Source organism: Aphis gossypii, chromosome 2, assembly GCF_020184175.1.
Source record: "Aphis gossypii isolate Hap1 chromosome 2, ASM2018417v2, whole genome shotgun sequence".
Lineage (NCBI taxonomy): Eukaryota > Metazoa > Arthropoda > Insecta > Hemiptera > Aphididae > Aphis > Aphis gossypii.
Genome location: NC_065531.1, coordinates 71406942 through 71422841, shown reverse-complemented (window position 1 = coordinate 71422841; position 15900 = coordinate 71406942).

Genomic DNA, 15900 nt, shown 5'->3' with positions numbered 1-15900 from the left:
CTGATTTTACGAAAATTAAATTCCTAAAATTACCCAGTGCGGAGACACCCTTGGATCTCGAATGCTCTCGATAACACATAATATACGTTTTGTTTGATGGTAGGTACAATAAAGTACTAAAGTAGGTATATACAACTCCGAAAAATTAATTTCATAAGATGTATAAATATTAAAAATATACCCATGCATTTATTTATGTATTATTTTTTTCACGAATAAAACAATATAGTATACTATATTATATAAACTATACATATTGTCTTTTGTACATTTCTTATACTACGGAATATTTATCCAAAATGATTTTAATATGTGGATATTTGTGTGGTTTACAAAGTATGAACTTCAGCTTTACATCACTGGCACTACTACAGTACTACCTACATTTTAATGAGTATAATATATCGGTGTTAAATAACCTTACATAATTACAATTTATTATACAAAGGTCAAGTTCAATTTTTTTAATTTCTTTTGTCCACAATAACAACTATAATATATACTGTATAGTATACCTATAGAGATCCTATACTATACTATAACTTTTTAGTATAGTATTGTGAGGTATAATGAAGTGAAAAATTTCTTTTGCAGATTGCAAATATTTTATAAATTTAAATATGTAACATAGGCAATAATCTCCTAAAGTAGAAGAAAAAATTATCTACGTGAACATAGCGAAGCTTTATTATATCTATCTAGTCATTTTATGTTTTTTTTTTATATTTTTATTATTCTCCTTTTCTCACACATATAATATATATATATACGGGCACACACATTTATTTTTCTTTCTCTCTCTTCTCTTTATATATATTATATATATATTTTTTTTTTTTTGATCCTACGGGCATTAAGCCTACTGCGGTCCAACTTCCGGTGACTGGAGAAACGAGCGCAGAGGGGAGAGAGGGTTACGGGTCTCTAGGGCTTATCCGGAACGGGCGTGACGGGTTTAATAAATGGTTGAAGAGGCACCTCGGTTCGAGGCGAACGCGGCAGTGACGGCGATAGCGTGTAGAGTCCGACGTGGTGATGAGGCGGGGGCCGGTGCGGGGTATCGAACCGCAGCGGTAGTCGCGTGCCATAAACCTCCCGCCAGCAATCATCTACGGGCAACTACCACCGGGTAGAGTTAACACACACATTACACAGCGCGGCTGTTCGTATATATACGTTATGTTATTATTATTGCTACACTACCAAATCTATCATAGGTAATGAGATTAATTTGATCGTTTTAATAAGCAACGAAATCGTGTTTTAAGATAATTTTTCGATATTTTTTATGTTTTTTTTAAATCTCACATTCCTATCTTGATTTACTATACACAATACACATACATAGGTACCTAGTACCTACTTCCTATTATGGAGTTATATAAACACTAGTACACTACCTATATTACAAACAAATCGTGTTGGTTCAAACTTTTTACTAATACATAAAAACATCTATGAAATCAGTTAAATTAGCTATAGTCCAGCTACTTTCAGAGTTAGTATTTTAAAGAATATTTTAGAATATACTAATTGATCTATAGACTACATGCATATAATATTATAATGATTAACTATATAACTTATACAGATATTGAAACTCCATAAGATCTGATAAAGTGTGAATTGTAATAGTATAATATAATATAGAAAAATGATTCTTATTTTTCATACAGTTAACTGTATCATATTTTTAGGATAAGTAAAACAGTATAATGTATAATACCTACATATTATATTTTACAATTATTTCGCATTTTCAAAATCTTACATGTATATTTCTATGAAAATATGGAAAATCATTTATTTTCAGATAAATATAGGCACCAAATATACAATTGATTTAATAATACAGTGAAACCATAGTCTCATAGTATAGTCTATAGTCTCTATAGCGGATATCATAATTCATAAGAACATTTAAATAAGTTAACTATACCTACTCAAGGATTTCACTAATAAAAATTAGATTTTTCTACATTTTTATGACGGAGAATTTAGAAGTGTCCGCTATTGGAGTGTGATCACTAATAAGGGATGTCTGTAATAAAAAGAGTTTTCACTATATTATTATATAATAAAAAAATAGCTATACTGTACGTATATTGAAAAATTTAAAGTGTACATTTCATAAATAAGATAAATATTATAATAAAAAAAATTATGAATATTAGCTTCTTGATATAAAATAGGTATAATCACCTATAAATAACTATTTTAGGTTAAAAAATTGAGTTTATAGGGTTCTATAACTGGAATCATATATTGGTCTCCATCTCTTTATGACATACAACACCATCCGTCTTTTTTTTTTATAGATATTAAATAATAAGGTATATTATTTATTCATTGTACTTTGAAGCATATACTGATAAAGTATAGATTTTAATTATTTTAATAAAAAGAAAAAAGTGTTGTACAAATTTATCGTAAAAAATACTTACAGGTACATTAAATTTTCTTATGAGTAGTATAATTTTACTTACATATATAACTATAAGTCTATAAATATTATAATATAAGCTATTGCTTAAATACTATATATTTTTTAAAATTTATTCTATTATTTAGTAAGTACCAAAAAAATATGTATCCATAATTAGTAAAATTCTAGTTTTTCTTAATTCTTTTTGTTGGTTTTTCTTGCAGATTATTTTGAAATTAACTGGGAAATACTTGTAATTATCAAAAATTAAGGAATTGATAGTACATAAATGATAAATGGTAGAATTTTAAAACTTGTTATTTTCAAAAATTTTTATAAGAATTTGCGACAACGTTGTAATCTTATTTTTTTTAAATATGTTGTAATGGAAAGTATTATAAATTTATAAATAAACACCTATTTCTACTTTTTGTGCATTTAAGAAATTTTTTCACTTAAAATTATTATTAAGTATTTTTTAAATGTATTAAAGTATGCACGTATCAGTAAAATCTATAAATTTCAAAAAAGTTTATAATTTTAAATTTACTAACTTTTGTTTATTTAACTATTCCATTTTTTAAAAAATAATATTATATATTCATATAATTGTAATTATAAACTATTTATTATATTTAAATAACAAATAAATAAAATACCAACACTTAAAATAATGAAAAATGTGATTTGAGTGTACGTATAAGAAATACACAACACACCGCACTAATACATTTTAGTTTATGAACAGAGCGATTTTTATATTGGTTTTCCAACGAACGACGTTACCCTTAGTAGTACTAAAAAAGCTTTAATCTTCAACTTTGAAGGTGGTTCCAGGTAGAAAAGTGAATCTACTTATTTCTTTAGGATTCCTCGTGTGTTTTATATATAAGGTAAAAGTATTTCTTAATTCATTTCAAAATAATCTGTAGGAAAAACCAATAAAATAGATAAAAACAGAAACTTTCATAAGAAACTAAAATTTTACCAATTATATTTTATTTTTTTGTTGTTTTGCATAACTGAATTAAGTACTGTAAAATCTCGCCACAAATATTTATAATAGAAATTACTAAATATTATACAATTTTTAAAATAATTTAATACTTTTAGACATATTTTGAAAAAGATTTTATGTTTTTAGTAACTGTTTAGTAAATAGTAAATAAAAAGCTTGATAAGTTTATTAAAGTATCTAAGCAGTTAAAAATATCAAAAAATACCAATACAATTTCATATAAATTGATTGTACAAACGATAAATAACGATTTCAGTTAAATATTTTAGTTTAATTAATAAAATTATTATTTCGCAGTTTAAATTTTTTGACACTACGTAAAATATTGTTTAATCTACACTGTGAAATTTTTAAAATATTTAAGATAATTTTTAACTATTTACGTCTACACCATGAACCTTCCCACGAGTCAGTATTGACGTATAACTTTTAACTTTATAAGCTTTAAGAACTAAGAAAAATGAATGTTCTATTGTTAGCTTTAATGTTTGAGTGCGACAATTAGTAAACCTATAATCAAATTTGATAGTAAGAAGTAAAATTATAGTTAGCGCTTAAATTTCAAATTTTAAATTATAAGTGTATATTATAATATATAACAATTTTAATTAATGCTCATGAATATCACTAAAAATTAAAATATTAGAAAAAACGTTTGTATAAATACAGGCGATATAAAGACCTTTGAGCTTAATGATAGGTTATAATTTAAACTCTCCAACATTGATAAATGCAAATTTTCTATTTTGTTCACTCGTCAGATGGAGATAATGGGTTTGAAGTCTTTTAATTTTATGCTCCTCAAATATAAAACTAAAATTTTAAGATATGAATGTATATTATAATAATATAATATGACTTATGGTTTATGATTATAATAAAATTGACGCAGTTGAGAAACACTATAAAGTATAAAGTTGCATGTGTTATTGTATGATTGATGAATTTACGATACTATATATTTTGGTCTTACAATTTTACTTTAGAATAAATGTTGGTAGTTGCTAGTTGGTACATACTTAATTAGAAAATATTTTCCAAGCATACCTTTTTTTTTTTTTTGAACAGAGGTTAATACATTTTTACAAATAAGTACTTAATAGTTAATAGGTAAGCTACTTATGTACCATTAAATATTAAATATAAATATATATAATATATTAGTAATATTATTTGTTGTATCGTTATGCATATTATGTAGCAACTATTATGTATATCAACATTTATACTTGAGTAAAATTCATAGTATAGTGACATTTTCTATATTTTTGTACTTTTAAAAATGAATGTGTAAATTTGAACATTTGGTTATCATACAGATGAAACGTATGATTTTTCAATACATATATACTTACTATTAACAAAACTACTACCAAAAATATCAACTCTATAATACTTTTTAAAATTACCTATATGTAAAGATAGTGTCGTAGTGTAGGTTAAAAAATTTTTTTTAATGTGATATATGATATAAACATCACAAACAGAATTATAAGATGAAGTACGTATGCATGGACAAAAATGTCATAAAAGTCAAACATTTCAATCGATAGAATATAGGCGCACATGTTAGGTGCTTCAGTGCTTGTCATAATCTTGTATAGCATCTCTAGGTTTCGAACAAGCATTCTCTGTTCGGATTTTGATTGTTACTTAAAAAATTGTTTTAATATTGAAATTTAGAAATATTTATTTTACAAATTTGAGTTTTAAAATTGAAAATTTTATCTTTTAAAAATTATTTTAATACTAGGTATTAACATTTTTTTTATTAATTTATGATAAAATGATTCATCTATTTTATTCATTCAATAAAATATGTTTTTGAATTAAACGACTATGTAGCATGCATGTAGAGTATAGAGGGATAAGTATGAATAGTATGATCTAATAAAACAATTTATTTTAGGACTGTTCATAATTTTACACCTATGGCCTGTATATATTATATATAGGATTTCAATTAAAAAAAAATTGATTTTAAACTTAAACTAACGTTACCAAAATACATAATAGCTTATTGAATGTGTATAATTGTAATTCTTCAAATATTATTAAAAATAATAAACAATATATCTGGTACCATTTATAAACTTCTACAGAGCATTAGAGCCTAAATATTGGATGTATAAAATGTAATAAATTTAAAATATTTCTGAGTTCTTCAATTTTATATAGTAAGGATAACAATCTTTAAAGGTTTTAGATTGAATATAAAATATAAGTTATATTTAGTAGTATTAGAGTCTAGCGTATTATTATTTATTGAAAATTAATAACTTTGAAATAAATTGATATAATTAACAGAAATTATTATGACACAATAAAGTAAAATCACTATAATTTCAAAACTACCATATCCTCTAAACTTATATTGGCTATTACTTATTTATTAATTTATTATTGTATAATATAAAAGTCACTGGCTATTATGTTTAAACGTTAATAAGTAGGTATGTAGTAGGTAACTCAGAAATAATAGTTTTGAATTTTTATTTATACTTAAATTAATAAAGTTAAAAAGATTCCTGGGTCTCACTGAGAAAAACTCTTGTGGAGTTTTCAGCTAATTTACAAATATTCTTAAGAATATGTTTTTACATTATAATATTATAAAGAGAAAAATAAATAATTTCAAATTCACATTTCAAGCATTATTAAGTATGGTAGGTACATATTATATTTAATTTTGGTCACATCATTCATATCGAAGCCAATGGGAATTTTTTTTTTTGAAAATGTTTAACGGCACATTGTATACATATATATGATATATCACTGGGTATTAAGTTAATTATCCGAGTTCCTATAAAATAGAATAGTTTTCGGCAGCCGATTCTTATGGACCAAGTCTAAGGTGAAATCACCTACTGTAAAGTTTATATCGCCCTCTAATTGCATACCAATTGTAAATATGTGAAAGTATATGGTTCTTAGACAAATGTATGTACCTATACCTACATAAAATGTCCAAAATCAAAATAAATTCTAAGTACAATACTTTGTATTCTTGAATGTTAATCATCTCCGAGGTTATTTCTTCATACGAGTGGGTACTATACTCGGAACGAAAACCTTCAAGTCGTTCGTCAACTACCTACCTATACACATGAGATCTATAAGCGAATGAAAATATAACATATTTATACTCGGTGAAATATTATTAGTATAATATGTTATGTTTGAAATTTCCAATAGTCAAAAATTTACGAAATAATTGATGTTTCGAACGCATATTTATAATAGTACGCGCATCTATATTAAAACTAACCCTGCACTGCACAGTGTTCACTAGATAACTATAGAACCGACTTTGGCAGGCACGACTCTCACCAAAGTTAAACGACAATAATATATATTATAATATACATGTATGATGGGAAATACTTAGAAGATTCTTTTCACACACACACACACATACACACACACAAGTCATCATAATAGCAATACTGCTTATGATATAATGATGATATCATAACGAAAAAAAAATAATAATATTATTATTATCTATGTCGCGCGTATCGCGTGACGACCGTCTCGTCGATCGCGGGGCCGCGTTGTAAGGTTCGCAGTAACGGTTCCGGGCTTACGTATTGTCGGCACGGCGCTCACACGCCGGTGGCCGCCAACTGACACCACAGCGTTTCTTGGGTCGGGTGATCGTGCGGCGCGCGCGGAGGCGGCGACGGCGGCGGCGGCGGCTAGGCGTATATATGCGTATAATGTGTATATACCTATATATTGTATTGTATATATATATACATATATATATACATACATAATACATATATATATATATACGTATATACATAAAATATTATATATGTATACGGTATATATGAGCGGGCCGACGAGGGTATAAGCGAAGCGGAATGTACATAGGGAGAGCAGACAGCTCCGGGCGGCGCGCATTTGTGTCCGCCACCGCTGTCGCCACCCTACCGCTCCGCCGACGCACCACAATCGCCGACACCACACACAAGCGCGCGCTTATACACCACCACCACCAGACCCTCCCCCTCTCGCTCCTTTTCACAGCCGCAGTCCCCCGCACGCGACCCGTCACGGCTCGCACTATATATACAGCAGTATACACACCGCCGCCGGCACCACCGCCACCGCCACCGACGACGTCGTCACCGCCACCGCACTATACATACCGTTTATACCGCGCGCGCGACGTCGGCGGCGGCGGCGGCACATACAGCGCGGCGCGCAACACCAAACTCGCGGAGCGCAACACCAAACTCGCGGGACGCTATTAGCCGCTTCTCGCCTAATCGGTCGCCGACGGGACGACGATGACGCGCGGCGGACACTCGCTCGCGCCCCTCTCGCGCGTACACGACACCACTTCGACGACGATACGATATATTATCGTCGCACGCGTGGCCGTCGTTCGCGCGCGCGTCATCGCGTATAATAAATGACACGGAGCGCGTTATTGTTACGATTATAATAATATTATAATAACGTCGTACGCCAATAATACATAACCGCCGTACTCAGGGCCCGGCGTGTCTTATTATTTTATAGTCGTATAGGTGCACAGTATACGCATTATAATAATATTATATATTATTATATTTGCGTGCGTGAGCGGAAAATATTTCCCAAACTAAATAACAATATTATACGTATAGGTACCTACGCAGTAATATACGTATTATATTTCGTGCGCGACGTTTTTATTATTATTATTATATTTTTTCACCGTAATATTTTGACTTTGGGTACCTACCTATACCGCCGATATAATATACGGAAAAACGACAGGAAAAAAAACATAATATATACACATATATAATGTGTACATTATACATTCTATATTTTATATATATATATATGTGTGTGTGTTATAAAAACCTTATCCCCAGTGTGCATATATATATATATATATATACATACACCGACGGCTGTGTATATATATATATATATATATAAGTGTGTGCGGTGTGTGGTCCGATCGATCGGGGCGCCATCGACGGTAGCGTGCTTTCGGCCCGTCTGCTGGTCGTCGTGCCGTGTAATTATCAAACGCCGCCACCGCGTTAGACCGCACAGTCACCACCGCCACCGTACCGTCGTCTCCGTCGACATCACCGCCGCCACCGCTTTCACCGCCGTCACCTCCGCCGCCTCCGCCGCCGCCGCCCGAACCGCTATACCGTCACCTCTGCATCCGTCGACACCGCCGACCGCCTCCACAACGCCACACATATACCCTCCTCCACGCCGGCACGCTCCTTCGCGTCGCAACCAACGCAGAAATACGCACGCATAACCGACCTCGGGGCACGATGTTTATTGCTCTCCCACGAGTATTATTCAACGGCCGCCGTACACGCTGCAGCACACTTCTGTGCCACCCCTCCCTCCCCCAGCCACCGTTATTATAAGTCAAACTTTCGAAAAAAAAAAATAAAAATAATAATAACTACGGCAAACTGCAACTTCAGAGTACGTAAGAAATTTCACGGGGACGAGACGCCGACATTATAATAATAATAATATATATGTATATATGATACGCGTCGCGTCTCTCGAGTTGAGCTCATTATCGCATCGAAATATCGTATCGTACCTATGTATAATATATATTATGTGTTATATGTATTATATTGAATTCAAACATCGTTATAATAACACGTCCGTTACAGTGACGGTATTCGATGACAAGGAAAACTCGTCCTTCGCGACGAAAACAAAATACGGCGACAGAGGCGGTCCGCTGGACCACTGCTGCAGGGTACTGTACTGTGTATATTTGCACTCTGCCGCACAGCGAGACGGTGTCACATACGCGTATATTATATCCCTCTTTACGAGTAACTGACGATGTGTTATTTTTAAAATAACATTGTTTTTCAAGTAAACCAAGTATTGAAGTATACAATTATTACTATGCTATAACGATTCGGTTTTATACGCAAATTTGATTCTCTGCGTATTATACTTAACATGCTACATAGTCTGTTCAGATCATATACTCGTTAGTCGTTTCAAATTATCAGTCTAGCTTATGCATTCACTGAACTTTTATAATAGTATGTATCTATATATATATGCAATACTATATTTAAACGCGTCGAACACAACCCTATTTTTATGACGTTTCTTCGTTATAACAAACGCTGTGCTTAACACGGCTATTGTTTTTAGATATGGTAAACGGTACTCCCCCGGAATATTAAGCCATATTGTTTTTCACACGTCATAATAAATAATGCGTTGACATTTTGGCCTGTCGATAACTACTGATAAGTAATTTGTTATTTGGATAAAATGTGTCACTTGGTTTTAATCATAGATAATCAAGACATGTTTCTCTCTTTATCACCACTGAAAAAAATTGATCACCCTACGACTATAAACACTAGCCATTTGTTGTGTCGAACATCAATGAAATTAAACTTAAATTTTAGAATTATTATATTACTCTATGATCTAAATTCGAACTAATAATGTACACTAATATTTTAATATAATAAATCACTTTATTTCTTATAGCTACAGATAATACACTATATTTCAATATTTGGCTAATTTTAATTATTTTATTTATTAATAAAATTAATGATTCTACTAATTATGTATGCTGTACAAACTATTATTTTCAATTACCGCTAACAATAATATTTTATAGAGTTAAATTTAGTCATTTTTATCAATACTAAATATTCGTATATCTTTATAAGTTTATTAGTATTAGGTATATTAATTTAATACTTTATGGAAAAAAATCCTACCTAAGGGTAGAATGGAAACTATTTGCTTAAAATAATTGGTTAACTTTCAGGCTGTTGCTAATGATCCGAATATCATTAGTTTATTACACATATTTTTAATTTTTTTATCAATTATATTTTTATCTTTATAATATTAATAAATTGTAATTTAAAAACTCGTGTCATATAGTTACTCATATATTATTTTAGAACTTTGGAAGTATTAGTAAAAATAAAAATTGTCATCTTACAATATGCATACGACATACCTAATGCAATTTAAAAGGAATTAAACCTAAATCACCCAATAAAAAACAAAAAAATCTTTTACTTACAAGAGAAATATTAAAACTAAAAATTAGGAGTTAAAATGTTTGGTGTTGGTTATATGTAACAGCTAGGGCGATTTTTTTTTTTTTGCCGAACAGTGGGACGATAATGTTCCAGTCCGCCTCTGAAGATATATATATATATAATAATATATACGCAATAATAGAGCGACATGTCATGAGGGAGGTAAATTATTATGTTGTGTAGATAATCGATAATTTTTAACAATTTGTAATTTTTACACATATTTGATAATTATATACATGTTCAATATACATAATAGTGACAAAGATAATTCACGTACGACTTAACGAATTCGAAGCAAAATCATTGAGTTGACTATAATATGTATTACATAATATTATTCACAATTTTTTATTATGGTAGCGTATTTAGAGGCGGCTAGGGGTTCTGTAAAACTGTAGGCTGTAGCCATTCAAAATGTCTAAAAAATCGTCTGAAAACATTTATATAAAACCCGGGAAAGTCGCTTCGCTGCATATACGGCATGAAGGTCGAGTTTACCTCGTTATCGGATAGATTACTATAATGGATATGTTAATAATTTGAATTCAATGACAAATCATTACATACGAAAAACAATTCTGAAAGTATTCGATTTGTACTAGTGTCAACTGCCGTTTCTTAAGATATATATTTTAAAATATATGTATACTACATTAACAGTTTAAGTACGTAGATTAAACTTATTTTTGCAAAAATACCTATCACGTATATTTTATAATATTACCTATATAATATATCAAATATTAATTAATTAATTAATATATTATTTACTATACCTTATAAGTTATAAGTCAATACCGGCGTCCGGCGTACAGTCAAACTATATTGAAATGTTTATAAGTAATAATTAATCTCAAAAGTTTAACGATTACATTATACACACATCGTTTAAAATAATTATACATCTAAATATCTAATACATAAATACGAAATGGCGAAAAGTCTTAAATTTCAATTATTAATAATTTTTGAAATTTGAATTAAAACATAATAACTTATCAGTCTTTTTATTTATTTAAATTTCTAATTTTAACAAAATTAAAACTTCTTAAAAATGTCTTAAAAAACTTGTACTCACGTTTTTTCGATATTTTCATAATGTAACTTCAAGATCAACTAATAGTATCTTACAAGTTTATAACCCTATAAACTATAATTATCTATAATGTTTAATATATAAATTATTATATTATGTTTTATATTTGTACCCAACCAAAGATATTCTATATTTGTTTTTCTATACTCTTTGAAAACATAAAAAAATAAAATTTTCAAATTTCGTTTGAAAAATGCACGTACAGATACAACGTATAAATTGGTATTCGGTACACCTACTTAATATTATAGAGATCATTTATCGATTTTCTCTATAGAAGTTTTCCTTTGTGCAAGGGTACCTACATTACTATAAAATTGTAAAAGGTACGTATGAAGACATGAAGTAGATACATGCGTAAGTATTTTTATGATTTAAGAAGTCAATATATCAGTTAATTTGTATGAGGAATAAATAATTTAAAAAAAAACCTAAGAATTCACTTAGCTGTATATAAAAGAATTCGATTGTACCTCGTCATTTCAGAGTAAAGTTGGCCTTATTGCAATGGATGTATTAAAGTCAATGATATATCATTATGTATAGATAGACAACAGACGATTCTGAGCAAAGATGGCTGCGTATCAGCCTTTATTCCTAGGAATATTTTGTAATACTCGTATAAAACATACATGTATAATAATACTATTGGTAGGTAGGTATTTCATTGTTCTATTAGAAACATGTATAGGTATAAGTTGAATTAATTATTGCTAAAACCGTGGCATAAAATATTATACTATTAATTATTATAATATATCATATTATATTATTGTTTTATAGCTTATACGTTATGCTTATTACCTAGTCTTATTAGACTTATTATTAGCTTATTATAGCTTATTGGCCAGTGGCGACTGGCGATTACCAACGACCATATAGAATGACGTCAATTGGTCCGTGGTATGATTGTAGTAATGCCTAACTTAAAAACTGTCTAAATATTTAAAAACATATCTTTAATATTTAGAAAATAAATACAAAAACGTTTAAATTCCAATGATTAGTATTTTTTTTTTGTAAAATAGTTTGCGAATTTTCACGATTTTGAGCAATTTCTTAAAAAATATTTCAAATATTTCTTTTTTCCTGTTTTTTTTTATGTTAATTTTTCTCTATTATTAATAGGTACAAGTTTTTATTTTCAAAATACGTATTTAGGAATAAAATTTCATCTATTCGAATACGTATTCTGAATATAAAAATATAAAAGTATTATATATTTTATAAGATTGTTTACTTGTATGTACTATTTATAAGGTTTACAGGTATTATTATTTACTTGTTTTGAATAATAATTATTTTATTTGAAAATATTTAATACATTAATATGTATTATTGTATTAATACTTCTAAAAAATAAATATTAATTTCTAATATATACTCAACTACTAGAACAGTGAACAATAGGTATATGCTGTATAGCGTATGCCTTCATTTTGAATACAAATATTGAGTGTCTAGCAATATAATATACTTCGATGGTGGTCTATTTTCTGTTATTATGTAATAGAAAAATGAACGACCCGTGTGCGTTATCCACCATTTTTATGAAATGTTTCATATTCTCGAATTTTATTCAACGGAGCGCCTACGTAAATATTTGTTATCGACATTCATCAACGTAGATACGAATGACAAATTTATACGATTTTTTATAGTATTTAACTAGGTCTCGTATTTATTATATCATCGTTTTCGGTTATCAGTCGAATCAGGCATTTTACTAAATGCCTATTTCAAGTCAGTCAAATAATAAAAATAAAACATTTTGTATTATTTCAAAAATTTAACCATATTTTCTATTAATTATGTATTGCTATTTTGTATTTATATATTTTGAAATAAAAAAACTATGAATTATTTATTAATATGTAAAACACGTAGGTATATTTAATTTCGTGTCCAACGGGACTATTGATTTAAAACTTAAAATATAAATATGTATATAGGTAGGTGATTAGATGTGACAGATGTAGACAATACTACGAGTATATTACTTATATACCCTATAGTTTATAGTACGAGTAGTGATGAGTACCTACTATATTATATGCTAAATAAAAATAAAAGTTCCATTGGTTTTTACATTGGAAAATTAACGTAGGTACTTGGTTTGTATTATAGAACCAACTATATTGAGTTGTGAGTTATGCAATATGTTATAAAGAAAAAATGTTAAATGTTCCAGCAAATGCCAACAATAACTTGTAATAATAAGTTATAACTAAAATTTAACAAAAATTTGTAATTATAATATTACCTTTCTGATCATTTTTTATACTCGTACTATCACATCTATAATTAGTAATTACCTATATATATTTATGATTTGTTTTAAAACTATAACATACCGTTAGACACGAAATTAACATATTACGTATACTTACGTGTTTAACTTATTAATAAATAATACATAGATTTTTATACAAAATAACAATAAATAATTAATAGAAAATATAGTTACATTTTTTAAAACAGTACTAAATGTTTTATTTTTATTATTTGCCTAACTTGAAATAATAGGCATTTAACTAAATGTCTAGCCGTCTAGGCGGATAGTGAAATAGCATAAAAATAAAATTCTTTGACTATATGTCTAGTAATTTAGTAAAATTCCTGATTTGGTCGGAAAATAATTTTGATGTCGATAATAAATATTTACGTATAGGCGCTCTATTAAATCAGTTTTTTTAGTTCCGATATTAAATTATAATACATTTATTAGGTATTATTATTGTCGGGAGTCAGAAAAAAATGGCTCTTGAAGATATTGAACTTTTAGAATAAAATTGAGGACTTTTTAAGAAGCTGAAATTAAGGGAAAAAGCCAAGACTGTATTAAAATGCTAAAAAAAATTTTTTGAAGTTAAGTTTCTATACCTACATAAATTCAATATTGATCTATTTGATCTTATTATCTTAGTTTATAGTTCCTATTCTATAATAGATAGATAGGTACTATTTTATTCACAATATACTTACTAAATACGTAATTATAAATATACCTACACACACTCACTCGTGCCGACTATAAAACTGAAATTTACAATAAGTTTTTAATACAGATATTGAGTGTCCAGTACTAACTTCTGGAATCCTGTCTTTTAAAGATTTACCCTACAACTGCGAGAACAATTGTAGTTGTACGCAAGCGCGTATCCCGCAAGATTTTTCTGATAGGGTGAGTTTTTTAATTCTATATTTAAGTGTCACTGGGAGGAGTTACAGACTTCGTTGTAGTAATCAATCTTCATAATAATAATATTATAAAATATAGAATTTTATAACTATAAGATAATATTAGATTTCTTAGATTTCTTGTACCTATATATAATTTATCACATTAAAATATTAAATATATTTTTTGTATAAAAACGGCTGACAGGAGAGTGTTATTAGTTGTATGGACCGAAAACAACAACGTATTTCGTACACGTGCGAGTGCTTATTATAATTTTAATCATTTTAAAGGACTAGAGCTCCCAGGCGTGGTACCTATACCTATTATAATAGCTCAGTATCTTGATCATAAGACGAATAAATTCATCATATAAAACTGATAAAAAATCAACAATTGTCGGGTTTGAATTTTTTATATTCATCAAATGGAGCATATTTTGTATGGCTCTATATAACCTACATCCATCACAACAGCGCAGTATTGCTTACCGCAGTCGGACGAATGTGGCACAAAAAAAAAATAGTAATTCCCAAGCACACCCTTCACCCCTTTTCCACCACCTATCAGGCCTCTATTGTAAATAATTATAATATTATTAGAGCTAAAACACACACACACACATATATATATATACAAAAATGTATTATACATATTATAAGGGATGATGTCGACGATGAGTTAAACATAAGACATTCAGAAAATATTAACGTATATAATATATAAAAAAAAAATATATTTTTTCATCGTAACTATTTTTTCAAATTTTTTATTCTGGAATTTTTATAGAATATAAAATAGGTACCTATTTAAAGTATAATAAGTTATGTTCACGATTTATAAAATCACTCTTATTAAAAATTAAAATTACACAAATTTATTATTTTACGTATTTTTATATTTTTTTCTAATTTGTAAATATTTTAAAGCATAGGTATTTAGGTGTTTTAGTGTATAGTTGCTAGTACTTGCAACATACGTGTGTACACGATAAGGTGTTACAATATTATTACAAGCACTTTTTCAAAATACCTACAGGAATTTATTTCAAAAAAATAAACCTAGAAACGTTTATGGTGGATATTATTGAAGATC